This window comes from Misgurnus anguillicaudatus, chromosome 15 (assembly GCF_027580225.2).
Source record: "Misgurnus anguillicaudatus chromosome 15, ASM2758022v2, whole genome shotgun sequence".
NCBI lineage: Eukaryota > Metazoa > Chordata > Actinopteri > Cypriniformes > Cobitidae > Misgurnus > Misgurnus anguillicaudatus.
Genome location: NC_073351.2, coordinates 28,998,990 through 29,025,276, shown reverse-complemented (window position 1 = coordinate 29,025,276; position 26,287 = coordinate 28,998,990). Strand labels below are relative to the sequence as shown.

The following is a 26,287-nucleotide window of genomic DNA, read 5'->3' as shown; positions in this document are numbered from 1 at the left end:
CTACCTGCTGCAAACCATTCGCTCATGCCAAACATGTGTTTTAAACATTTGAGTTCACAATTGAGTGTAATTTCTTTCCCTAAAGAGTTCTTAAGTGAAATAGTCTGACAACTTAATATGTGAAGGATCTGGACCTTGTTGAAAAAGTTCAAATGATACGGAGTGGCGATGTGGAAATTACAAACGTGATTTAGTTGAGAGATCAAGCAAGTCATTTTTTGCGATTTACTGTTTTCAAAAAACACAAAAAAATAACATTTTGTGAAAATATAACTTTGATACTGTATCTTTAATACTGACTGAGTAAAGTCATGTCAAAGATGTAAATCAATGAGTGAAATCAAACTTTGCTGCTCCTAATCTCATCATTATATTACGAGACTTGAGCCTGGATTTCACAGACAGGGTCACATATATCCTTTATATTTTTACATTTATTTTTTTTAACTAAAATTATTTCTATAGACAATAAGAAATAGCGCTATAGGAAAACAAAATAGTACTTGAATAAATTTGCACAATTTCATTTTATTTTCATATATTTGTTAAACTGAACCATAAAACCAGTCATAAGGGTCATTTTTAATTAAAATCTGAAAGTTGAATAAATAAGATTTCCATTGATGTATGGTTTGTTATATTTGGCCAAGATAAAACTATTTGAAAATCTGAAATCTGAGGGTGTAAAAAAATCGCCTTTAAAGTTGTCCAAATTAAGTCTTTAGCAACACATATAACATAATGATAAATACATTTTTGATATATTTACGGTAGGAAATTTACAAAACATCTTAAGGAAACGTGATCTTTACTTAATATCCTAATGATTTTTGGCATAACAAACGAAAAATTTTGACATACAATGTATTGTTGGCTATTGCTAGTACATCTGTGACTACTAGTCTACTTATGACTGATTTTGTGGTCCTGGGTCAAATATAATATTGTGTGTTAACATAATATGAACATATTATCTAGATCTACAGTTTTTTTTTGTTCTGCATGCTTGTTTCATTTCTGTTTTGAAGCATGATATGTTTGAAAACCCTTTTTAACGGCTTGTTGATGCTTTTTGCCTTTTAATATAAAGAAAGTAAAGAATGACATGGCGTGGGGGAATGAGACAGGAAATTAAATGGAAACATGACGCAGGACATGTTCATATTTGCCTCTTTTGCCTCTCAGTGAACCTTAGAAATTACCCCTTTATTCCACAATGACCAAAATTTCACAAACTTCAAAAATCTATCATCTTAGCTAGATAAAGTAAATTAGAAATAATCCAAATGTAATTTGAATGAAATGCAAACACTGATCACAATAATGGTGGTTTGTTGAAATTAAAACTTAAAGAATTAGTCAATTTTCTTAAAAAAAAAAATAAAATTCAAATAATTTACTCATCACCACGTCATCCAAAATGTTGATGGTTTTCTTTGTTCAGTCGAGAAGAAATTATGTTTTTTGAGGAAAACATTCCAGGATTTTTCACATTTTATTGGACTTTAATGGATCCCAACATTTAACACTTAACTCAACAGAGTTTCAAAGGACTTTAAACGATCCCAAAAAAGGAATAAGGGTCTTAGCGAAACGATTGTCATTTTTGACAAGAAAAATAAAAAATATGCACTTTTAAACCACAACTTCTCATCTATCTCCGGTCCTGTGATGCGCTAGCGCAACCTCACGCAATACCATAGTGACGTAGAAAGGTCACATATTACATGTTACATATATGAAACGCACATTTGCGAACGATTTTAAACAATTAACTGACACAAAGACATTAATTAGTATCATTCGACATACAACAACGTATGAACGGTCCTCTTTCTCCACACTTGTAAACACTGGGTCGTAGTTTCGCATACATCATTCGTGACCTCTTGACGTGATGATTTATTGCGGGAGGTCGCGCTCGTGCATTACAGGACCGGAGATAGACGAGAAGTTGTGGTTTAAAGGTGCATATTTTTTTATTTTTCGTGTCAGAAATGACAATCGTTTTGCTAGATGAACCCCTTATGCCTCGTTTGGGATCATTTGGAGTCCTTTGAAACTCTGTTGAAAAAAACCGTTAAGTGTTGAGTAAAGTGCAAATAGTTGGGTTCCATTAAAGTCCATCAAAATGAAAAAAAAATCGTGGAATGCCTTCCTCAAAAAACACAATTCCCTCTCGACTGAACAAAGAAAGACATCAACATTTTGGATGACGTGGTGATGAGTAAATTATCTGGATTTTATTTTTTTTTTTAAGAAAATGGACTTATCCTTTAATTGTGCTGTCAATTATTTTCTCTCTCTATATATACAGTACTGTGCAAAAATCCCATGCCACTATCCCAGAATTAGATTTGTTGTTTTTGCAATGTTATAGTGATCATATATAATTGTTTCTCAGTCTCTTTATTAATAAAATACATCCAGTAAATACAGGAAATGTGTATATAGCATTAAAAACTGTATAAAAATGTAAACTGATGTGTCAAGTTTTAGGGTAAACTCCCCTTCCAATTAACAATAGCAGGAAACTGCAATATCTCTTAAATCTAAATAAAATTAAATCCTATAATTTCTCAACTTCATTCTGCTTAAAAACGCTCAAGATGTGTTTAGTGCCAAGAGAGGTCACACTAAACACCGACGATGCCTAAAGAAGACATTTAGTCCTGAAAAATTAAATTTTTGTACATATTTCATGTATTTTCTCTTTGTATCTTAATAAAATAGATAAAAACTAAATATGGATGGACAGTAAAAATTTTAAAACAAGTCTGGTGGTGGCCTAAGACTTTTGCACAGTCCTGTATATCTGCACTTAATTGCAGTGCCGTGGATGGATAGTGCAGATTAAGGGGCGATATTATTAGAATAAGATCCCCTTATGACATCACAAAGGGAGCCAAATTTCAATGACCTATTTTTTCACATGCTTGCAGATAATGGTTACTGGGTCGATCTTTTCACATTTTCTAGGTTTATAGAATCACTTGGGACCCAATTATAGCACTTAAACATGGAAAAATCATATTTCCATGATATGTCCCCTTTAAGTATTAACTTAACAACAGACATGAAAAATGCTTCAAATCATACAACTTTTTATTAGAGTCATTTTCTAAGCAATCACATTACTGATTTTCACCTTACTATAGTGTTAAATCAGCGATCTGAGCAATAACTAGACCAGAATATCTTCTCTGTAAGTAAACAGGCCAGAAAACTCAACCAACTAGCAAGACCCTGTCAACTCCACAACAGACCCTACAAACTGTGTAGCAACACTTGCATCTTCTTCTGAATGTTGTTCACTTCACTGTCAGGCCAAAAAAATGTAGGGCTAAATGGTCAGTAGACAAGCAGCAACAGTAATCTCTCCAATTAGCCGGCCAATCGTTGTGCTTCACCACGATACTGCTTCTAATTTGAACTGATGTCCCTCAGACACCCCACATGCAACATTCATTTAGTAGCATGATTCACAAACAAACAGCTCATAATATCAATGCTATTGACAGCACTGCGGAAGGTCTTGATTGGAGAAATGGTCTTGATTCAGACCTGGAAACCCCATGTGGAAAGCACCAGAATACAGAGCATTTTAGATTGAAGTCATCAGTCTCCTGATGTCTAATTCGATACAGCCTACATCAATACTGGCATGTGGACAGACGGGCAATCGTTTGGCCACCTATAGGGCCACCTCCCCCTGATTCTGTCCTGTGCCAAGAGGACACGCTTAAAACCACACACAAGTGAGAATGCTTATACCCACAGACAGAATACACAAATATAAAGTCTTACATGCATGCACAGAAGCACATACAGCGGCACAAACAGACATAAAAGTGCTTCGAAAAATTCTCTTGACATACTAAAGAAATTAATGTGAGCCTGCAATTTATAGCAAGGTCCTAAAGCTTCAGACATACATTTGAGAGAGAACTATAAATTACACTGGAGATACACTTTTTATATTAGCTGTAAAACACTGACTTTGGTGGATGGATATGTATCTTTAATAGTGAAACCCAAGTAATAGTGTGTATCATTTCTATGATCTTAAAATCCACCATAAAGTCTGAGCGATGGGTGAATAAAGAGGCCATTCAAGAACATGTTCAAAGTCAAAGATATAAGAAAATAAAGGAAGTATGGATATGCTTACTTGTAAATAAGCATCTTTATCAGTCACTAAGGTTCAACAATTTTACTTTAATGGCAATGAAATGGTTATTAGCCAGTATCTTTTCATTGGGATTTAACAAATTTATTTCTAAGTACATATTTACTTCAAGACAAAGTAAACAGTTTCATTTTGAACATGCAAATGATGAAAGTCAGAATTAAAAAGTAAAAATATTTGTATATTTATCAATACAGTAGTGCTGTAAGAATCAAGGGGTGGCCTAATTAATTATATAATTGCAATTAAAAATTGTAATAGTTTTAAAATAGGCGTATTTTTTTATAATTTTGGATAACTTTCTGCTTTTTTGGTGTAAAATATAACCAGGGCATTTATTCTTTTATGTTTTCAAAAAACGTATGCAGTAAGCTGTGGTGATGGGCAGGGTTTAAACACTACTGCGTTAGCTGCTTTGCATAACTCTAGGATACTGAAGAAGACATGTGACAGCTCAGTTAACACATACTAATATGCAAACACATGGTGAGGAAGGGCCACATCCTAAAGAGAGGTGAAAAGTTAAGAACGCTGAAGCTCAACTGAACAGACTGTCAACTTCACCATGACATAAACTACAATCATTTAAACCCCATACCGACATGAATCGATGAAGCCCAAATGACACAGGACTGAGTGAACTCTGTGCCTAAGTAGTTTCCTCAAAGTAAAATTTTGACAGTCCACACTCCACCAAAGACAAAAAAAACTCTGAACTCTGGTGCGATTGTACTTTTAATGGAGTTCATTTGAATAAGTGTGCCATTCAAGCCTTGATGTGCACCAAACAAATGGACCAAGACCCCTGGTGCTGCTTCGACTCCTTTAAACATTTCATGAGCTTTTTGCGAGTTCTCAGCTGGTAAAAATACCACCATATTGTACACGTATTAAGTGACTGCACTTAGCCCAGCTGTTCGAAGGGTTACCTTGCAAAAAAATCATAAAAGCAGATCAGCTTGTGACCCTCAGTATCCTTAGGTTCAGTGCTTGCTAGGTGCACAAGGACTAAATCAAGGCCCTTTGGGAAAACTCGAAATGTTTGCAAAGTCATTACAATAGGCGTTATGCCCAGCTGCACTACTTCCTGAACTTCAGCCAGCTCCTTGTTTCCTGTCTGCCATTATTGGACAAACTGATTAATCCAGGTGTGCCTGACCTCAGTAGTCACAACAACAATATTCAGACACACCTGGATTAATCAGTTTGTCCAATAATGGCAGACAGGAAACAAGGAGCTGGCTGAGTTCAGGAAGTAGTGCAGCTGGGCATAAAGCCTATCAAACCTTACATCAACTATACTATAACTTTTGTTTCTTAAAGGAATAATCTACTCATTTTCAATATTAAAATATGTTATTACCTTAACTAAGAATTGTTGATACATCCCTCTATCATCTGTGTGCGTGCACGTAAGCGCTGGAGCGCGCTGCGACGCTTCGATAGCATTTAGCTTAGCCCTATTCATTCAATGGTACCATTTAGAGATAAAGTTAGAAGTGACCAAACACATCAACGTTTTTCCTATATAAGACGAGTAGTTATACGAGCAAGTTTGGTGGTACAAAATAAAACGTAGCGCTTTTCTAAGCGGATTTAAAAAAGGAGCTACATTTTATGGCATAATAGCAATTTTGGGAGTACTTTGACTCGTAACACCCTCCCTCTCCCATTATGAGAGTGAGAAGGGGAGCGGACTTTTCAGGCGAGTCGAAGTACTCCCAAAAGTGCTATTACGCCATAAAATATAGTTCCTCTTTTAAATCCGCTTAGAAAAGCGCTACGTTTTATATTGTACCACCAAACTTGCTCGTATAACTACTCGTCTTAAATAGGAAAAACGTTGATGTGTTTGGTCACTTCTAACTTTATCTCTAAATGGTAGCACTGAATGAATGGGGCTAAGCTAAATGCTATCGAAGCGTCACAGTGCACGCACACAGATGATAGAGGGATGTATCAACAATTCTTAGTTAAGGTAATAACATATTTTAATATTGAAAATGAGTAGACTATTCCTTTAACTCTTTCAACGCTTTCCTGCCAATGACGAGTTTTTTCGGCAATCCGTATTTCTGCTGTTATCCACCAGGTGGCGCTCTTACCCAACTTATAAAACCCGTCAGTGTTCCCTTACGGTACGTTCACATTATGCGTTAGGCGTTAGCGCATCCCATTCACTTTTAATGGGTGACGTCATGCGTTGCCGAACTGAATTGTGGATCCGTCGGCGCATCACTGCCGTTGCTAGTGGCAGAAGTGGAATATTTCTCCTCTTTTTAAGTGGCAAAGCGTGCGTCAGCCAATCAGATCACCTTATGCAAATAACCTAGGCAAAGCCAGCCAATTACGTTTATGGTAGACAGGAGCATGTGTTGCGGCCACTGTGATTGACTGTTGGACATGCTTCAGATAAGCCATCCGTTAAGCTTTAACGCTTCTGTCCTGTGTGAATGTACCATTAGGGCAAACAATTCAAACTCCGTGTATGTTTTAAGGATCACTCTGAATCTGATCTCTAACAAAAGTCCGTCACTAAAACGCAATTGTCACAGCTTTTTGCTCCAAATTTGGTATTTTTGAACAAATCTACTCATATTTGAGATGTGATAAAAAGAGAACAAATAAAGGTAGGATGAAACTTTTTTGTTTAAATGAGAGGGGGTCTGTTTTTCATTTGATATGTTGTATGTTTATATATTTAAAGAAAAACATTTTCTGGAAGGCATTAAACTTCTGTGAAAATCATAAAAAATTCTGGTGCTGGCAACTAAAAAAAAAAAACGCTGGCAGATAAAAAATTAAACACCACAGGATTGTGAGTGTTTATCGGCTGATGATTGGCTCTTTTGACTAGAAGCGATGATGATTGGCTCTTTTAACTGGAAGGCGGGCCTTATTTACCAGAAAAGCAGTGCTCAGTCATGTTATATTGTATATCTGTGCTTAAAGGTATAATTTTCTTTTTTGGTATGGACAGATCCAAACTCTAAGTGTGCACACATCCACTGAGAACAGATAACAAAAACTACAAAGTCTGACTTAAAGGTGCAGTGTGTAAATTTTAGCGGCATCTAGTGGTGAGGTTGCAAATCGCAACCAACGGCTCGGTCCACTGCTCACCCATCACTTTTGAAACGCATAGAGAAGCTACGATAGCCACCACCGGAAAAATGTAATTATCTTAGTAAAAAAAGTTCTGTAGACACATGGCGGAACAAAATGGCGACTTCCACGTAAGGGGACCCTCAGTGTATGTAGATAAAAACGTCTCATTCTAAGGTAAAAAAACAACGGTTCATTATAAAAAGTTCTTTATATGCCCCTAAAATATAGTTTTGTATATTTTTTTACATTTCTGTCAAGAGATCCTTTTAAAAATTACACACTGCACCTTTAAAGTGGTTTACTCTAAAACTACTAGGAGAAATTATAACACCAATACCCAAAACTGAGATCAGTGCACACTTAGGAATCTTCTCTCGATTAAGTCTTCATTTGTTGGATTCATAAACTGAAAAATGTAATAGCTCTGTTCGGTAAGATCTGCAGTTTTCCCAGGACATTATCTGAAAGATTAAGCAATTACATTTATCCAGCGATGAAGTTGGAAATGCATTGAGGTCATTTGTAAAAGCTTAATTTTAAAAAGCGATCTCTCAGCTGTTAAACACTCTCCCCAGCGGGGTTAGGCAAAGCACTTTTCTTATAAAACAAGTAATTTTTTATTGCTTTTTTAGTAAGAAAGCATCAACTTTGAGCATTCTACTAAGCATTGTAAGCAAACAAACTGTGGCGTAGGACCAGACAGACCCATGAGGAATCACCTGCTGGACTCTTTGATCTTTTAAGATTCCCAGGACCAGACAAAGCTGATTTTCATGTGACGCAAACCTCCAACCAATTTGATATGGTTTGTTATCCACTTCTTAAACCAACAGCAGATTCTCACGATTTACAGAACATCTCAAAGAGTGACTGACCTCAGCGACTTAAGGAAATGTTCAAAAAGAAGTAGACAAACAAATCACAAAGGGACACAAGAAAAGCAATCATGCGATCAAGGCTTTTATCTGGAGGTGTACATAGCATTCTGGTCGGAAAACTAATTTGTTAGCAAGGGCAAAGACTTTAATACGATCAATGGGCCTTATTCATGAAACATTTGCAAATATATGAGTAAATTCTGAGAATTTTCTGAGTAAAAAAAAACTCCCTAAAACCTTTGCTTTGGATTTACAAATACTTCGTATATGTCAGATTTGATAGTAAAATGTGTGTATGTTACTGAATTCCAATCATTCGTGAACAGGACGCGCATACACGCTCATTCACAATTAGCATAATCCCTGCCTTTGCACTACAGATACGCAAATTATGTATCTAGAAAAGCTGTAATCCTCTAGATTGCATTCTCTTGTGTGGCAACATTATATTGCATAAATGTATAAGATACTAATAGGCTATATGCTTACCAATACATAAATACTGTACACCAAAGCAAACTAATACCTGGTGCTCTTCTGGAAATTACCAGCATGTGGCTTTTAAGAGCCCTGTGGTAGCACTGTGCGTTATTTTTATTTTATACTACGGGCCTGTTGAATGCTTGAATCTGATTGGCTGATGAACGTTCTGAGGTGTGCAATTATTTTCTGGGAAACGCACAACGAACGTAGTTTCAGGCAGCTCTCCTGACCGCTTTACAGTTCCATATCACTTCGCATAGTTTACTGTAATAACGGACTAACAAAAACAACATGACAGATGATTTTCAGAGGCAATAACAGCGCTGTTTAGAGACACACAGAGGTAGCCTCGTTCACGCAATCTCTCTCTCTTGCTCGCCCTCTCTCTCTCTCTCTCTGTCTCTCTCTCTCTGTCTCTCTCTCTCTGTCTCTGTCGCTCTCGCTTTCTTTCTAATAACTTCATTAATAACTGCATTAGAATGCTATCAACGACTCAAGCCTCCATTGCCAGCTTTAATGCATTCAACAGGCCGGTGGTATAAATTTTACTAGTATCTTATTTTGAAGGATTTTACTGAAAATAAAAATTTATTACCCATTAATATTAACGTCTCCATCGTTGACTTGTACAATTATGATGGTTAGTCAATGTAGTGTTTATCCCGCCCCTCCTCTACTGTGATTGGACGGATGTGTAAGAAAGGATAGTAAGAAGATCTGCATTCTTCACAAAGTTAAAGCTGGTAATCTGGTAAAATATTATAATGATACATAGTTTATCAAAATACAGTGTCATCAGTTTGTCTATGATGGAGGTCCCCAACCACCAGGTCGCAAGAACGTCCTGAAGAAAAATGTTAACAATATCTTCGTAATAGCTTAATCTGGTATTTTGTCCTTTAAGAGCCGATTTCAAATAAAATCAATAATTTCCACTTTTGTACAGGGCCGCTCTCTCGTCTCTGTCTCTCTTTTTATCTCTACCAGTGCATCGGCAATCACATTGCTGTCATTAGAGTTTGAGCACACAGTAGGCTACAGTACTTCTAAAACAAAATCGATTAAGAGATTATGAATCATTTGCAAATGTACCTCGCAACTCATGTAAATACATGAAGACGTTCAACTCTGATATCGCAAATGAAAAGTAATTGCAGGCTTCTGTAAACGAAAACTTTAAAATGATCCAGCTATCGTGGCACCACGATCAAAATAAACTCTTTTACTGGTCAGTAATAATATTTTAACGGGTACACTTTTAACGTAGGTGTCAATCATCATTAAAAGCATATGGTAAACTGGAGTCTCCATGCCTCTGCGCCTAGCCGCAATTCTTCTGGCATCTCTCCTCCTCATGTCCTCCCTCACTGCATTTTTTTATTTTGATCTGATTTTATTTTATTTTGATTAGGTTGGAGCCCAACCTAATGTTCAAGATGCCTTGGAGAACAGCAAGCAAGTTCGTTTACCATTAATTATTAATACTAAATGGGCATGTAAACTCATGAAACAATGAAAGTAAAAAAAAGAATCCGCCAAAATATGTTTTTACACGTCTATAGAAAATATACTACAAATAAAGCAATTACTATTTTTCCTAATGCATGATTGTTTGACCTTTAGTTCCGTTATACATTTTAAAATGTTATACATTTCCCAAAGGAGGATTTCAGCACTTAGGCTCCACGGTGTATAAAAGGTTGGGGACCCCTGGTCTATGAGCACCATTGTCTCCTTTTCTGCTCATCGGTTATTTGAACAGCCCAAAATATTGATAATTAAATGTATATGGCCTTTAAAATGGACAACAAGCTGTTCCAAGAAGCATGTGCGGTTTGTCCATATACAATACAGTACAGGTGTAAAAACAGCAGGTGAAGTCCAGACCCCACACCTCTATGAAGAAGAGAAAGACCCCTCTGAACAAACAAATGAGTGTTGGACCTCTTGCGCCTAATAACAGACGGTCTCCGGAAAGTCTGGCAATCTTCAGAATAGCATCTAAGCAAAGGTTATACTTAGAAATTTACTTCAAAAGCCACAAGCAGAAATAACAAATGGCATCTCAAGACCGCGCTCAAGTTGTTTGTCGATCTAATGTGATATTTGCTAATAAACATGCCCTTTTCAAATCCCCATATAGTTCAGAGTGCAAGTTTACAAGGTGCTCACTCATTACATGCACATTGAGAGCAGTAACTGTTAATACTTCAGTAGCTTACATACTCTTATTCATAATATAATGTGATCAAATTAAACGTCAGTGACGTAAATACTGTAAATACTAACATTGCAACTGAAACTTACTAAGAGTGATCAAACTTACTGATAACTTATATGTTGCTTTGCATAAAAGCATGCCAAATGCGTGAATATAAACTTTTGTGACAGCTTTTGTGGCATTAAGTATAACATTATTTCCACTTGTCATTTAGTTTAGAGCAGTTACTTCTAGTTATTTGATGTAATTCTCTTAAAGTGTTAGTCAATTTTCTTAAAAAAAATAAATAAAAATCCAGATAATTTACTCACCACCATGTCATTCAAAATGATGATGTCTTTCTTTGTTCAGTCAAGAAAAAATTATGGTTTTTTGAGGAAAACATTCCAGGATTTTTCTCATTTTAATGGACTTTAATGGACCCCAATACTTAACAGTTTTAATGCAGTTTTAAATTGCAGTTTCAAATGATCTTAAACGAGGCATAAGGGTCTTATCTAGCGAAACGATTGTCATTTTTGGCAAGAAAAATAAAAAATATGTACTTTAAAACCACAACTACTCATCTTCCTCCGGTCCTGTGACGTGCCAGCGCGACCTTACATAATACGTCATCATGTCAAGAGGTCACGGTTGACGTATGCAAAACTCCGCCCCATTGTTTACAAGTGTTGAGAAAGAGGACCGTTCTGACGTTGTTGTATGTCGAATGATACAAATTAATGTCTTTGTGTCAGTTTATTGTTTAAAATGGTCCGCAATTGTGCGTTTCATATATGTAACATGTAATATGTGACCTTTCGACGTCATTACGTAATTACGTGAGGTCGCGCTAACTCGTCACACAGCCAGAGGAAGAAGAGAAGTTGTGGATTAAAAGTGCATCTTTTTTATTTTTCTTGTCAAAAATGACAATCGTTTCGCTAGATAAGACCCTTATGCCTCTTTGGGATCGTTTAGAGTCCTTTAAAACAGCAATTTTAAACTACATTAAAACTGTTAAGTATTGGGGTCCATTAAAATTAGAAAAAACCTGGAATGTTTTCCTCAAAAAAACAGTTTCTTCTGGACAAGTTTCTACTGAACAAAGAAAGACATCAACAATTTTTGATGACATGGTGGTGAGTAAATTATCTGGATTTTTTTAAAGAAAATGGACTAATCCTTTCATTTACTTTCTCTATATAAAACTTTTTTCATGGATCTTTGCACATTAAATCCAAAAGCTAGATGATAACAGAACCATCTTTCAGAAAATTCCTGACACAAGTGAAAAAGTTGGATTGTATGTATTTCACTTACACATATTTAGTTTTAGTTGGTTTAGTCGGCTATACAGTATATTTGAAACAGTACCGTAATGATTATTGCATAGTTCATTCATGTTGCTTAAAAGTTCGTTATTATAATTGCACGAGTTATTTTTTAAGAGAAAAATAAATCATTATTATGCCAACAAAGCATTAATCTGCATCAAATTTTAAATGAAGTAAAACCACTACAAAATTCAAGCAAGTGAGTGTAAAAAGGACGTGCTTTACAAGCTCCTCCGAGACCTGCTGTGAAAATATAATACAAGTTTAGTTTCAGGTAAGTTTGGAAATCAGTTTCAATTCAAACTCCTCAGCAGGCATCGCGACTCCCTGACCTCAAATCTTTGAACAAACACGAACAGCGCTGGGAGACAAACGATGGGTCGAGCCTTCTGTCAACTCTGTGCTGACAAAGCAGCGACCACACAGGTAGGCAGGGCAAGAGAGAGCAAATGAATGAAAGGACGAGAGAAACACAGACCCGCCACCTCAATCTTCACTTTAAACTGTAAACTCACGGTCTCATCCATCAGCGTAACAGCAGATAAGCGTGTAAGAGAGCAAGAGGACAGAACAACCTAAACATAATAGCATAAACAAACGCCAACCTTATATTAGCCCTTAGAGGAAAAGATCGCCATATGGAACGTAATTGATGTTGACTTTTCATGCATTGTATATGAATTCTCTAATAAATGAGATGAAAAGCCTGTAAGGATGTACAGATCCTTATGGAGGCTTTCAGCTCTTTGGTACAAAGAGACTTTAAGCCAACGGATTAGGGATTCTGCAAATAATCTCTCTGAACTAATTATTAACTATAATTAATAATTGCAGATTATAAATAACCCACTAAGCCAAAGTTCTTGATTATTCACTTAGTAGCGAGTTTAATTGAATTTCAGATAAAAAAGTTGTACGCTAGGGCTGCACAATATTAACAGAAAATGCAATGTGTGTTAACTTGCTAAATAATGTGATACACAATATGCAATACGATAAAGCTTTAAAGGAATAATTCACACAAAAATAAAAATTCTGTCATCAATTTCTCACCCTTACATAGTTTAGTTATGATATATGTTATAATAAAATATATTTAAAACTGAAAATATATAACAACATACGTGTTTTACAATCTTTTAAAGAAAAGAAAGAAAGCATCACTTTTTCTGTCTCGCCAGTCTGAAAGTCAGTGGTTTTTAAAATGGGGGTGGGACGTGAGATGGTGCCAGAGGGGCAGGGGCCCATGTTTTAAATTTTATAAAATACTAGGGCTGGGCGATACAGAATAAAATTCCTATCTCTGTAATTTTTTTTGGATGGATGGCGGTACACGATTAATATCTCTGCATTTTCTACGAAGTGGACTACATTTTTACATGCAAGTCAATGCTTAATGAGATATGTCACAGTCATTTTTATTAAAAAGGCTTACAATAAAAAATTAAGAGTTTCGTTGCAAAACGAGATAACCACCGCTTTTTTAATTGTTCAGAAATCTCGTTTTTTGGTTGTGCATTCCAATTAATTTCAAAGCAACTGCAGTTGGTTTGTTTTGATTTAAACCTTCATAACTTAAAAAATACAGCTAAGTAGCACCATAAAACAAAATAATAACATGATAACATAATAATAAACATGTTTTGTCAAAAATGTAAAAAAATGGATTTATCTCGTTTTGCAACGAAACTCTTCAAATAAAATACAAAGGGGTTTCCTCCTTGTTTGAAAATATACAGCTGCACAACATGCTATCTGGTTGCAAAACGTACGTCTGACCTTATTGTACATTTCTTGCAGAGCTTCTGTTGCTGGTAAAAGCTACTGGTATATTACCAAAAAACTATATCGCACAACCCAGAAAACATTAATTTGTCATAAATTCTGTTATTAAACCTGAGAAAAATAAGGCTACTAACCAACAGTACTACATTTAATATATTTATTTATTTATTTTTATTTTAAGTTATTTTTTGGGCCATTTTTTATTGATAGACTAATTGAGAGACGACAGAAAAGTAGACAGCGGAGAGAGGGATATGGGATCGGCAAAGGACCTCGAGCCGGGATTCGAACTCAGGTCGCCAGAAGTGCATTTGCACCATATGTCGGAGCCCTGCCCACTACACCATCAGCTCCGACAATTTAATATAATTTAATATGTTTTATTTAATTCAAATTCTAAGTTTGATATTGTTTTATGTCATGAATTTTCTTTGGGGGTACCGCAAGGGGCAACACCAAAAAGTTTGAGAACCACTGCTTTCAGCTATCTGCTCTTCTCTACCTAAATCTTTGATTATGAATGATTCCAAAAGCATGTAGTTATTTCAAACCATTGCAATATGCACATTTGCAATATTTTCAAGTAAATGGTCCAATAAAACGAAGTTTGTTACAAAGATACAGACCCCTATTACTGCAAAAATATTATCATTCTGAAGGGGTTTACTTTGAGATAAAGACCAGATTGTACTTTATCTTGCTTACTACACAGCTTCTTGCCAAATAAATAAATAAATACATACATGGACATGGGAAAAATTTGATTTAAGCAGCGGCTACACTGAAGCTCAATTGCCTAAGCAGCAGTCAATTAAACAGTTTAAAGGTTAACTAACCAATCAGAATCAAGTATTCTAAATAACTATTAAAATGCCAAAAACTTATTATGATCAGTATCCGATATTCAGTTCCCAAAGGTGATGAACTGATGCATGAAGCTAGAACAGGAAAGTAATGGGTTCAATTTCCAGAGGAAGTACATGCGAATAAAACAAATCGCTTGCATGCACTATGAAAAAGTATCAAGCTACAAGACAAATTACTTGTATGTAAATTCAATTTCAGCAGCCATTACCTCTCAGTTGAATGACATCTATCTGAGGATGCCAAGCACACACAGGGAGCTCTAACATATTATAAACAAAATAAATACTAACTCGAATTCATCCCCTGGTATTTCTGACTTAATTACTTCCAAAAAGAGCAGCTAAGACACATATCCAACAGTGGATTTTTTGAACGTTTCTTAAAGGGCATGAATGATGAAATCAGTCTGAAATATTTCCACCACAGGTTATCATGGAATCAGTCTGATTTGTGAAAAATAAGTAAAGACGAAAAAATGGAACTGTCAAAAAAGTTGTGAAATGGTCAAGCTGACCTTGGCTAATACAATTACACAAGGTTTCTGTTTGTACCTCCAGCCAAATTCTGCTTGACATGAAATGTCATTTAACTGTAACCAGAGGCATTCTACAGCACAGCTTATCCATCAAACTACTGCAGGTACACAAGGTCGGCGTCTGCTGATTATCGTACTGTCTCGAACGCTAAACACAACCCAAGGGACCACAGTCACTAGTTCTATAGATAGAGATGAGGCATCGGTTACCTCCAACATTAGAGACGGAGCAGGTCATATTATTTTTGGAACCCGAGGGGGGATAAAAGCAATTCGGTTTACGGCCAAAATCCCCACCACGTGTGCATCTCTGGAGAGGCTGACGCCGGCCAGCCGGTTCACTTCACCTTTTCCAAAGCACCTACGGATGCTGTGGTCACACAACTACGTCCTATTTCCAGCTTTGGACCTTCATGATCACAGCAATGATCCCCTCCACCATCGCAAAAGCTTAAAGGGGCAGTATCTCTGTGGCGCCTGTCGGGCAACAAGACACACACTTAATCCTCCTCTGTGTTTGTGGAAACAGCAACAGAAAACACATGAGGGGTCTGGAGATGGAAACGTCCATAGAGGGACTGGAACCTTTTGTGCAGGTTGTGTTACTGTGTTGTGTTGGATTACGTAAGGTCATGCTGACTCATAAGGTTAGTGCAAGACAAGAAGTTGTGGTTAAAAAGTACTTTGATGCTCGTTCGACTAAACAAAGACAGACATAAACATCTCGGATGAGATGAAATTTTTTTATGAAAGTGGAATAATCCGCTAAAAGTTTGCATATCAGCTGGAAACACAATCATCTTTTATTGTATTGCATTTTATTGTATGATTTAATTAGGGCTGCAGCGATTAATCGCGTGTCCCATGCCTCAGCGATATGAATATTCCTGTAGACATTTCCTGGAATAGAGTTTGTAATGCTACTTCTTCTGTGGCACAAATAGAGTTTCTGCACAAGAGCGCCCCCTGGCTTTTCATTAAAATTCATTCATTGCACATTTGCATGATTAATCGTTGCAGCCATAGATTTAATGACTCATTTTGTGTTAAACAGTAGAAAGTCATACAGGTTTTCAAAAGATACAAATGTGAGAAATTGCTGCATTTTAATTTTAGGCCAAACTACTACTTTAACAAAAAAAAAAAGTATATCATACATACCTTTAAATAGATGATGGTAGGCCTGATGCCAACCTCATCTTTTGGGAATATTTTAACATCAGCAGTCTAATTGAAGCTGCAGGTCCATAGGATGCTAAGATGCTGATGCAGCTTCCAGGGGTCAAAACTCTTATAACAATACATCACTGCCTCCACAACCATAGACGCAACACAGCAGGGTAGGTTTGCGGCTCACCAGTCTAATATCTAAAGCGCCATTACAGTAAATTGACGATTTATGTGACCATTATGTGGATAAGGATTCATACTTCTAGGTAAAAGGGAGACATAGATTAGACTCAAGACGACAGATTACATCAATATGCAAGATTTAGTTGCTTCACATCAGCAATCAGAAAACCTTTTATACTAAACCTGGATGTGGTTGTGGTTTGTTCTTGGCGTTATTGGAAAATGTTAAGAGTCATTAATAAATTCTGAAGTGGAAAAAGTTGCACAATTCCTTAAAAAAAAAATATTTAAAAATAAAAATAAAAATAAATTGAGCGTGTACATAATTGGTCTTTTTATCTTACCCCATTTCATAATGGTGAGTTAAAAATAATGATTTATAAATCGAGCTATCACGGCAGATTTAATACACGTAAAGATAAGTACATTAAGTAACATGCAATTCCACGTCACAAACAGAGATGGCGACAGAATGTCACTTTTAATACCGTTCCACATTAATTTAAACACTTAAAATAATTATTTATCCATGTTAACTAGGAAGAAATTAGCTTCGGGAGACAAAAGCCACTGAGGTCAGGACTGTAAACCCACCAGATGGCTTTCACAGTTTTGCAATATGGCCAAAATCCCTGTAGTCCATTATGAGAGCTGGCTAAAGCCAAGTGTTAGATACTACAACAGACTCTGGGTCCTGGGTCCACCCATCCTTCATCTTCTGAACTACCCGTACATTACAGGGTCCAAAAGGGCTACAGATGGCATGGAGAGGAGGACGGGCACTGGAGCCTGCCATCACGCTCCAGATACCTTCAATTCGGATTAGCTTCAGTGATCCTATCCAACAGAGGATTACATATTCTCTCTAGGGAGATAGTCAAGCTTAACTTGAATCAAAACCTTTGTATAATTCCCTATTTAAACAAACTAACTCCAAGGATATCTATAAACTTTAGATGTCCCTGAAAAGTTTGTACTCTGTAGTTTCCTTTGATATTAAACACAATTCTTTAAAAAGCCAGAAGACATTGAGATTATTATGTGTTAAATGTATTGAAGCACGAACAAGAACAAACCGTAATTCATCTTAAAGCTTTCACGTCCCACAACAGTAAACATTTCAACGGACAGTGCATCTGATCCTTACACCCATTTCCTAAAACACGTCTGATGATACATTAACACAAAAACCATTTAGATGTCACAGTTACGGATGAGCCACTATTTTGTCTTGCAAACACGTCAAACTCCTGATTCACCCAATGTAAGTAAGTAAACAAAAGCGATGGTGGTGTTAACAAGTCATTGACTTTGAGTAATCGCTGTAAGATGTTTTAAAACAATACTTGGCTCTATATTTACTGGCTTTCCTGTAGCAGCATTTACAATATAAAGCAGAAAGGGTATTTGAGTATTTCTGGGGCAGACTGCTTACTGTGCACTGAAATGAGACTCTGAATGATCAATACCCATTTTGCAATATGCTCTACAAGATTTGTATGGAATCTGAAGTTGATGGAACATTATCATGTTGAAAAATGAATCTTTATTGAAAACAAAGGGTGAATTTTGAGGGGTTGAAACTAGGGATGCTCCCATCGATCGGCATCGTCCGATAACGGCATTAAATGACTCGATCGGTAGGCCTACTCGCTAAATTTGCCGATCTCATGATACTTTTGTCATCATAAGGCTCCTGAATGTGGCTGCAGTTAGAGACCATTTTTACGCAGTGCGAGCAGATATGTATAATATGACAAACGAGTAAGCACGCAGCTTCTGCCATCGTCTGGTCAGTCAGCCTGCCTCGCACACTGACAGAAATAAATGAAATCTGACACAAGAGAATATCAAATCGACGGTGAAAAATGGTGTCACGGTGGGCAAGTGATCTAATCGCGGCAAGCCTAATTCAATGACGCGGCAAGTTTAAGTTATTAATTATTAAATCGATCCTCTGAGTTACGAATCGATCTTTAGAAATTAATATGAAAATCGATTCAGGGTGTTTTCACATATACACTGTTTAGGTCGGCCCAATGACGCGTCGCTCCGAGTACGGTGCACTCGGGTGCGCACTAAACGGCCGCTCCGAGACCGCTCTAAACAGGTGGTCTCGGAGCGGCTGTCGTCGAACTCTGAGGCGACCCACCTGTGGTGTGAACACTGCTGGACCTCGGGCCGAACCAAATACAGGAAGTTCTCCACATGTTTGAGCCACTGGGCTTCCGTTGTGATGTGAGCCAGGTGTTATATTGTGGGTTAACAACAAACAAGCCAAACCTGGTCCGTTGCAGAGATTCGCTGTCACCTTTACGTTTGAGCTGATGATTTTATAAATGCATAGCTGTCCTCCACACACAATTAGTGACATTACGGGCTTTTTAGCAAACGGCTCCGTGAGAAAGGCTTTAATAGAACAGCTACGCAATTTTGCGTTAAAGCAAAGAAACTTCGCAAAGACGTGCATCGTTTATCTCCACATCTTGATAGCTGCGCTCTCCCTGTCAGGCTGGTTGTCGTGGAAATGTGGGGGTGGGCATGAGACGGTAAGAGCTGTCAGAGACCAATGACAGTGGTGACCGTTGTCACGTGGTGTACGGTGTGGCATTTCGAGTACAGTAAAAATAATATGTGAACACGGACCGCACTAACTGTAAAATGTTACAATGTATTTTGGTGCGCTCTGAGGCCGCACCACGGTGCGCACCAACATATGTGAAAACACCCTTAGAATTGGTGAATCGATTTTTTCAACACAGCCCTACTAAAAACCCTTTCGGAAAAGATAAGATCCAGAATTAGATCCTCTTTTTGGTACTAAAACAACGTCAAGGTTCTTGTCAGACATACCTGCACATTGCTCTGCCTCACTCCTTCTCTTTAGTTTCTGTTTCTTTCTGTCTAACTTCTCGGCGAAAGCATCCAGTGGAGCGAACACGAGCACATCTGGCTTGCGCAATAATAAATGTGACGTCAAGACGTCATCGCGGCCGCTGTGATTGCGTGTGGTCGAGAGAACTGATGAGACTGCGTCTTTCCTCCTTAAAAAAATCATTACCTGAATCGTCGAAATGCTGGATTACGATCTCTGGGGGGGGGGTGGCGAATGGAAATCACAATATTTGAATGATTAATCGTGCAGCTCCACACAAAAGTACATCAAAGGTACATATTGGTACCAAATGAATACTTCCCAGTGACATTTTTCGCACCATTTTATTTTTCTGAGAGTGTTAGCAGGAATTTGCATAAAACATCACTTAATGTTTACTTCTTTTGTGTGTAAAAAATATCATCACATTTGCAGTCATGCATTTATAAAAATATCTCTCTTGCATTTGTTACATTCCACAGTGGTCCTGTCCGGTCTTGAAATATCATTAATTAATAAATTCAAGAGCTAGTCCAAATCGAGACCATCAAAAATTGGCCTTGAGAGCGGTCTTAAGAACCTCAACACTAGTTCATACAACATATATACTGTAAATGATTCATTTACTAATCAGACTGATCCAGTTCTAGAATTCGACTCACTGATTCAATGATCCGGTTGCAGCAGTTAACTTACTCAAGTGAAAGATTATCAGTGAATAATGATGTTAATTTTGGGCTGTCATGAACTCAAAGCTTATTTCAGGAAACACTTTGAAAACAGTTTTTTTTAATCACACGGTACCTTTAACCAAATGTGTAAGGCTAAAGCAAAACCTTGCAGCTGTGTACCAATGTACAGACACCTGCTGACAGCTGAAATACACGGGAAAGGCCACTAGCACATATAATATATTCTGCATGCATTGACATCATCATTCTATGTGTTGAAGAACAGCCATTTAAATGCGCTATGACAGTTCACCCCAAACTTCACAGAAAAGCGTGCACGAGGAAAAATATTCAAGCCTTCCCTTCCACAATACCATCACGCCTAAATCATTCTCTAGAGGCACAGACCCTCGCTCAAAATGATTTATAGCCAAAGAATAACATCCCCACAACCCACCGGCTATGGATTACAATATCTGCCTCCCATGTGCAAAAATCATCATCTATGTCATGAAAAATTAAGCCAGTTAGAGAGAAAAAAGTGTTTCAGCCAAGCTCTCGCCTGTCTTTCATTGTTTGATTCGTAGCTGGAAGTTTAATTTCACGCAGGCGACCCTCCGCCATAAAAACCACTTCAACATGAGGCTTAACTAAGAGGCTCAAAAAGCAGACCTGTAGGTTTAATGGCATCAGTCGATTTAGCTTTTCTCAGACGAACACCTCTGATCTGGTGTTTTTATTCTTAGTAAACTTTATTCTAGCAGTACTGGATTAGTTTATGTGCGTTATATAATCGGAAGCGCAGTTACGATGTAATCTATATCACTTGGATAGAACTCGTAAAAACTTTAATGTGAGTTTATTTAGCTATTAATCTACTTAAAGAGCATAGCAGACTACATTTACAGGTTGTGTATTAGAGAAATTCTTCAAATCAATTTTTTACAAAAATTGTAGCAAAACCAAACTTATTAATTAGCTAAAATTTAACTGGATCAAGATATCTTGGGTAAAATATATTTTTATAGTTTTGCTGTGAAACAGAAAGGCTGTTCAGATCTTAAAGGTTCTTTATAAAACCATACAGCCGAAAATGGTTCTTCTATGGCATCGTGTAGCACCTTTATTTTTAAGAGACTATTATGATCACTTTTAATCCAGTAGTCCCTATGAAAAAGCTTTAAAGGATTAGTCCATTTTCTTAAAAGAAAAATCCAGATAATTTACTCACCACCATGTCATCCAAAATGTTGATGTCTTTCTTTGTTCAGTCGAGAAGAAATTATGTTTTTTGAGGAAAACATTGCAGGATTTTTCTAATTTTAATTGACTTTAATAGAGCCCAACATTTAACACTTAACCGTTTTTTTTCAACGGAGTTTCAAAGGACTATAAACAATCCCAAACGAGGCATAAGGGTCTTATCTAGCAAAACAATTGTCATTTTTGACAATAAAAATAACAAATATACACTTTTAAAGCACAACGTCTCGTCATGTAGATCCGGTCGTGATGCGCCAGCTGACCCCACGCAATACGTCATGACGTCAAGAGGTCACAGAGGACGAACGCGAAACTCCGCCCCAGTGTTTACAAGTGGTTGAAAGAGGACCGTTCCTACGTTGTTGTATGTCGAATGATACTAATTAATGTCTTTGTGTCAGTTTATTGTTTAAAATGGTCCGCAAATGTGCGTTTTATATATGTAACACGTGACCTCCCTACGTCACTACGCATTTACGTTAGGTCACGCTGGACGAAAAGTTGTGGTTTAAAAGTACATATTTTTTATTTTTCTTGTCAAAAATGACAATCGTTTCACTAGATAAGACCCTTATGCCTCGTTTGGGATTGTTTATAGTCATGTTGAGTTAAGTATTAATTGTTGGTGTCTATTAAAGTCCATTAAAATGAGAAAATTCCTGCAATGTTTTCCTCAAAAAACATAATTTCTTCTGGACTGAACAAAGAAAGACATCAACATTTTGGATGACATGGTGGTGAGTAAATTATCTGGATTTTTCTTTTAAGAAAATGGAATATTTCTTTAACTAGTGCAAGAGCTTTACTAAGAGTGCTTATGGAGTTTGTGTCAAGTCTGCTTAAAGAGATATAAAATAAAAAATAAGGAGATATAATGAGCTACATTCCTGAGTCATAGTGCTGGAAGCTTAGTTGTTTTTAAACCCAACATCCTCATCATTAGAAATCAGACACCGGGGTGCTGCTCTCAACCTGCCCACAAATGTGTTGTATTTTTAATGCCCTACAGATCATCTGCCCACATTGACCTTCAGTAGAAAGCAAACATATCAAAGCTAATCTCCACCATACCACACCATATTAAGAAAACATGGGGCATATTTGCACCTGACTGCATATCTAACCTTTGGCTTCAAGTTTGCAGTAAATATTGCTTAAAATTATATAAGCACTTTAGAAAGAACTGCAGTCCATGAGTGTATAACAAGCCACTGCTATTTGCGGTTTATGGAAATAGCCTCACAAATAATCAAGAGGGTGTGTGTTTATTTACTGTAGCTATACTTGACAAAGTTCCCTTGGAGATATCCTTAAATGTTACCATGGTTTTAAAAATAAAGCATATTCTGTATTACACTTTTTTATTGTTTAGAGAAAGTTTGTAGTTTATTTAGATGTGTCATTAAAGATTTGAAATAATCTTTTAACATAAAAGTTTGTTCAATGGCTTACTTGGGTACACTGTAAAAAATTTTTGTTGCATTTACATTTTTAAGTTTAAACAACTTAAAATTCATTCCGACTTTCTTGGCTAGTGAGGAGTTGTTATAAATTGTAAAAATAAAGTTGAAATAACTTAACCCTTATGGGTTGTTGAGGTCATTTTTTACAGTCTTAACCTCAAGACCTGGATCACTTTTTTTAGTTTTTTGCCCCATAATACTTAATTCTGTGTATCTGGAACCTGTTGTACACAAATGTGGACAAATACACTGTTTCTTGTTCAAAGAAAAATATTTGGCTGTGATATTTATTGGTACTTCCTAACTCCAAAATAGCTGGTAGAAATCTGAGAAAAGACAAACCAAAGCTTGGGTCTTAAGAGGTTAATTTGGCAACAACTTTCTCTGTTTCAGCAAATGGAATGATTTTTGGTGACAAATCTTATATTGACACAAATTTTAAGAAAAGCTTTGAAATTTTTCAATAAATCACCAATATACTGTGCAAATTTACTACCCTTTCGGGTTGTTCGTGGCCAAAAAAGCCAAATAAATTAAACATCTTTTTACATAAACATTTTTTTTACATAAATCTGTTAATCAACCTCAGTACTGATAAAAACTATGAAATGTTTACAAAAAGTCCATGATTTTAACTCTTTAATTGCCAAGTTAATAATGACAGATTTTCAATATAAAAAGTGATTGTGGACTGGATATTTTTTACCTTTTTCACAGTCTTGGGCATGTCAAAAATGGGTAAAAACATTGGATTTTATGCTTTTTTATTTTCTGTGCAGCATTTTTTTTCTCTTTCTAATTGGCTTTTTGCCCTATTGACTTCCCTATTGATTTTTCCCCAAAATCAGTGATATCACTTATAAACTTGGCAATTAAAGAGTTAAAATCATGGAATTTTTGTTAACATTTTGTAGTTTTGATAAGCTTGATCAACAGATTTATGAAAAAAAATTGGAAAAAAATTAATCTGATAAATTTTTACAATCGTTTTATTTAGTTGCTTTTTTGGCCACGGACAACCCAAAAGGGTAGTAAATTTGAACATCCCACAAGGGCTAAGCTAATTCAACTTTCTTTTTATAATATCATCTCCTCACTAGTCAAGAAAGTTGTCCGTTAAAGGACAAGTTCGGTATTTTACACTTAAAGCCCTGTTTTCAGATTGTTTATGGTGAAATAGAACGGTTTTGACTGAATTTTCAACATATGCGGCTGCCCCGAGAATTTTCGCTTGTTTGCGTTTCACCTCACACCTCTACAATGGATTTAATGGTGCACAGGAACAATCCTTCCTAAAATGCATTAAACTTTCGTTTACAAAGATGTGAAACTCATCGAGTGGTCAGGGGTGTTCACTGATATGCTCACACAAAAATCGCTACAAAAGATGCTTTCCAACAGCTGTTTTAGCATTCGTTGTTAACTTGTGGACCTATTGTTCCACACGCCTCACACCCTCACATTCTTCCGCTTAGAGCTTGAATAATAGACACTCCAGCCCAGGTGGTGGCGCTAATCCGCCTTTGCCAATTGCAAGAATAGAAACAAAGTTCCCGGCGCGGAGTAATACCGTACCTCACAGCACATCTAATACAAGTCAATGGAGTTGGCAAAAACTACGATAAAACCTGTTGGAATGCATATTTTGCAGCGAATTTTGTGTGAGCATACCAGTGAACACCCCTGACCACTCGGTGAGTTTCATGTCTTTGTAAACAAAAGTTTAATGCATTTTAGGAAGGATTGTTCTAGTGCACCATTAAACCCATAGTAAAGGTGGGAGGTGAAACACAAACACGCGAAAATTCTCGGGGCAGCCGCATATGTCGAAATTTCAGTCAAAACCGTTCTATTTCATCATAAACAATCTGAAAACAGGGCTTTAAGTGTAAAATACCGAACTTGTCCTTTAACTGAAAATTCAATTTGAATAAACTTAAAAATTTCAGTGCAAAAAGGAATATTTACAGTGTATACATTTGTGCCAAAACTGTTAGCTAAATCTAAAAAAGTGTTTGTGTTACTCAACTGTTAGACCAGTACATTAGCAGCACAAAGGGTCACGGGGTTGATTCCCGGGAACGAACATACTGATAAAATGTATAGCTTGTAATGCGCTGTAAGTTGCTTTGGATAAAAGCTTCTGCCAAATCCATAAACTTAATTTCGAAAGAGAGATAGTAAAACATCTGCAAAACAAATAAGTAAATAATCTATTACTGTAGGTGTGTGTGTGGGGGGGGAGTACTATAAAACTAAAATATTATTTATTTTAAAATAAATGTGTTCCAATTTGGAAAGTTGACGTAAGTAATGGTGTGTGTTTTAATCTTATATACAGTGTAAGTGTTTTTATTGTAGCTCTATATATCCAGATCTGTTCCCTTGGCTCCAGTATGTCTATAACTCACAGCTATTCCTGCCACTCCACAGGTGTGTGTGTATGTGTGTTTCTGTCTGCTTGGGCACCTGTTATCTAGAATATTCAGTAGCCTCTTACTTCTAACAAAAACACTCACTGTTGAATGGGATTTAACAAAAAACACTTCTTTCATGATTTACGGTCTCCTTGGCTTTAGTGTGACCTTAAAATAAGCCCTGGAAAATAAATTTTCAGAGGAAGATCTGATGATTCATTGCTCAGGATGACACTAAGAACTGTTTGGTGATATAGTCACGTCTTTAATTCATAGTCTGATCCAGGGTCAACGTTTCAAGGCCTTGTTGACTTTAGAGGCCAGACTTTTTAATATTCAACCTCAGTGGCTCAGCGACACTAATTATGCTAAAACCGCCATTGTCCGAGGTGCGTGTCGCCCAAGGTGAAGTGCCTCTTTTTCATTTCAAATTGTAGTAGTGTGATGGAAGGAGCTTTATAATTGCCTTGGTTATGCTCTAGCGAAAGGCCAGGAATGAGTCGCAAGGTTACGGTATTGTGATAAAAATGCAGGCACTTCAACAACAGCAAAAAGAAGAAGACAATCGGTCAAGGTCGAGCTGGAACTCCAATCACAATTACAGATGCATTTTGCAGATTCACCAGCAAGATATATTTCATTGTGATCCATCTAAATCTTCAAGGCCAACGAGTGTGGAACACACCTTGACTTAATTCTCTTAAAAAAAAGCTGACAAAGCAGAGCGAGAGAGAGAGAAAGAGAGAGAGAGAGAGAGAGAGAGAGAGAGAGAGAGAGAGAGAGAGAGAGAGAGAGAGAGAGAGAGAGAGAGAGACCATCCACTTAAGAGGCAATACTGAATAAAGAATCTGTGAAGCAGGAAA

At 36.7% G+C, this 26,287-nt stretch overlaps 1 protein-coding gene across 5 annotated transcripts in view; it reads right to left on the bottom strand.

The window, feature by feature from the left end:
- The window catches only part of tspan9a (tetraspanin 9a), a 261,891-nt gene that overhangs the window by 105,968 nt on the left and 129,636 nt on the right, over nt 1–26,287 (bottom strand). The gene's annotated exons all lie outside the window — the stretch shown is intronic.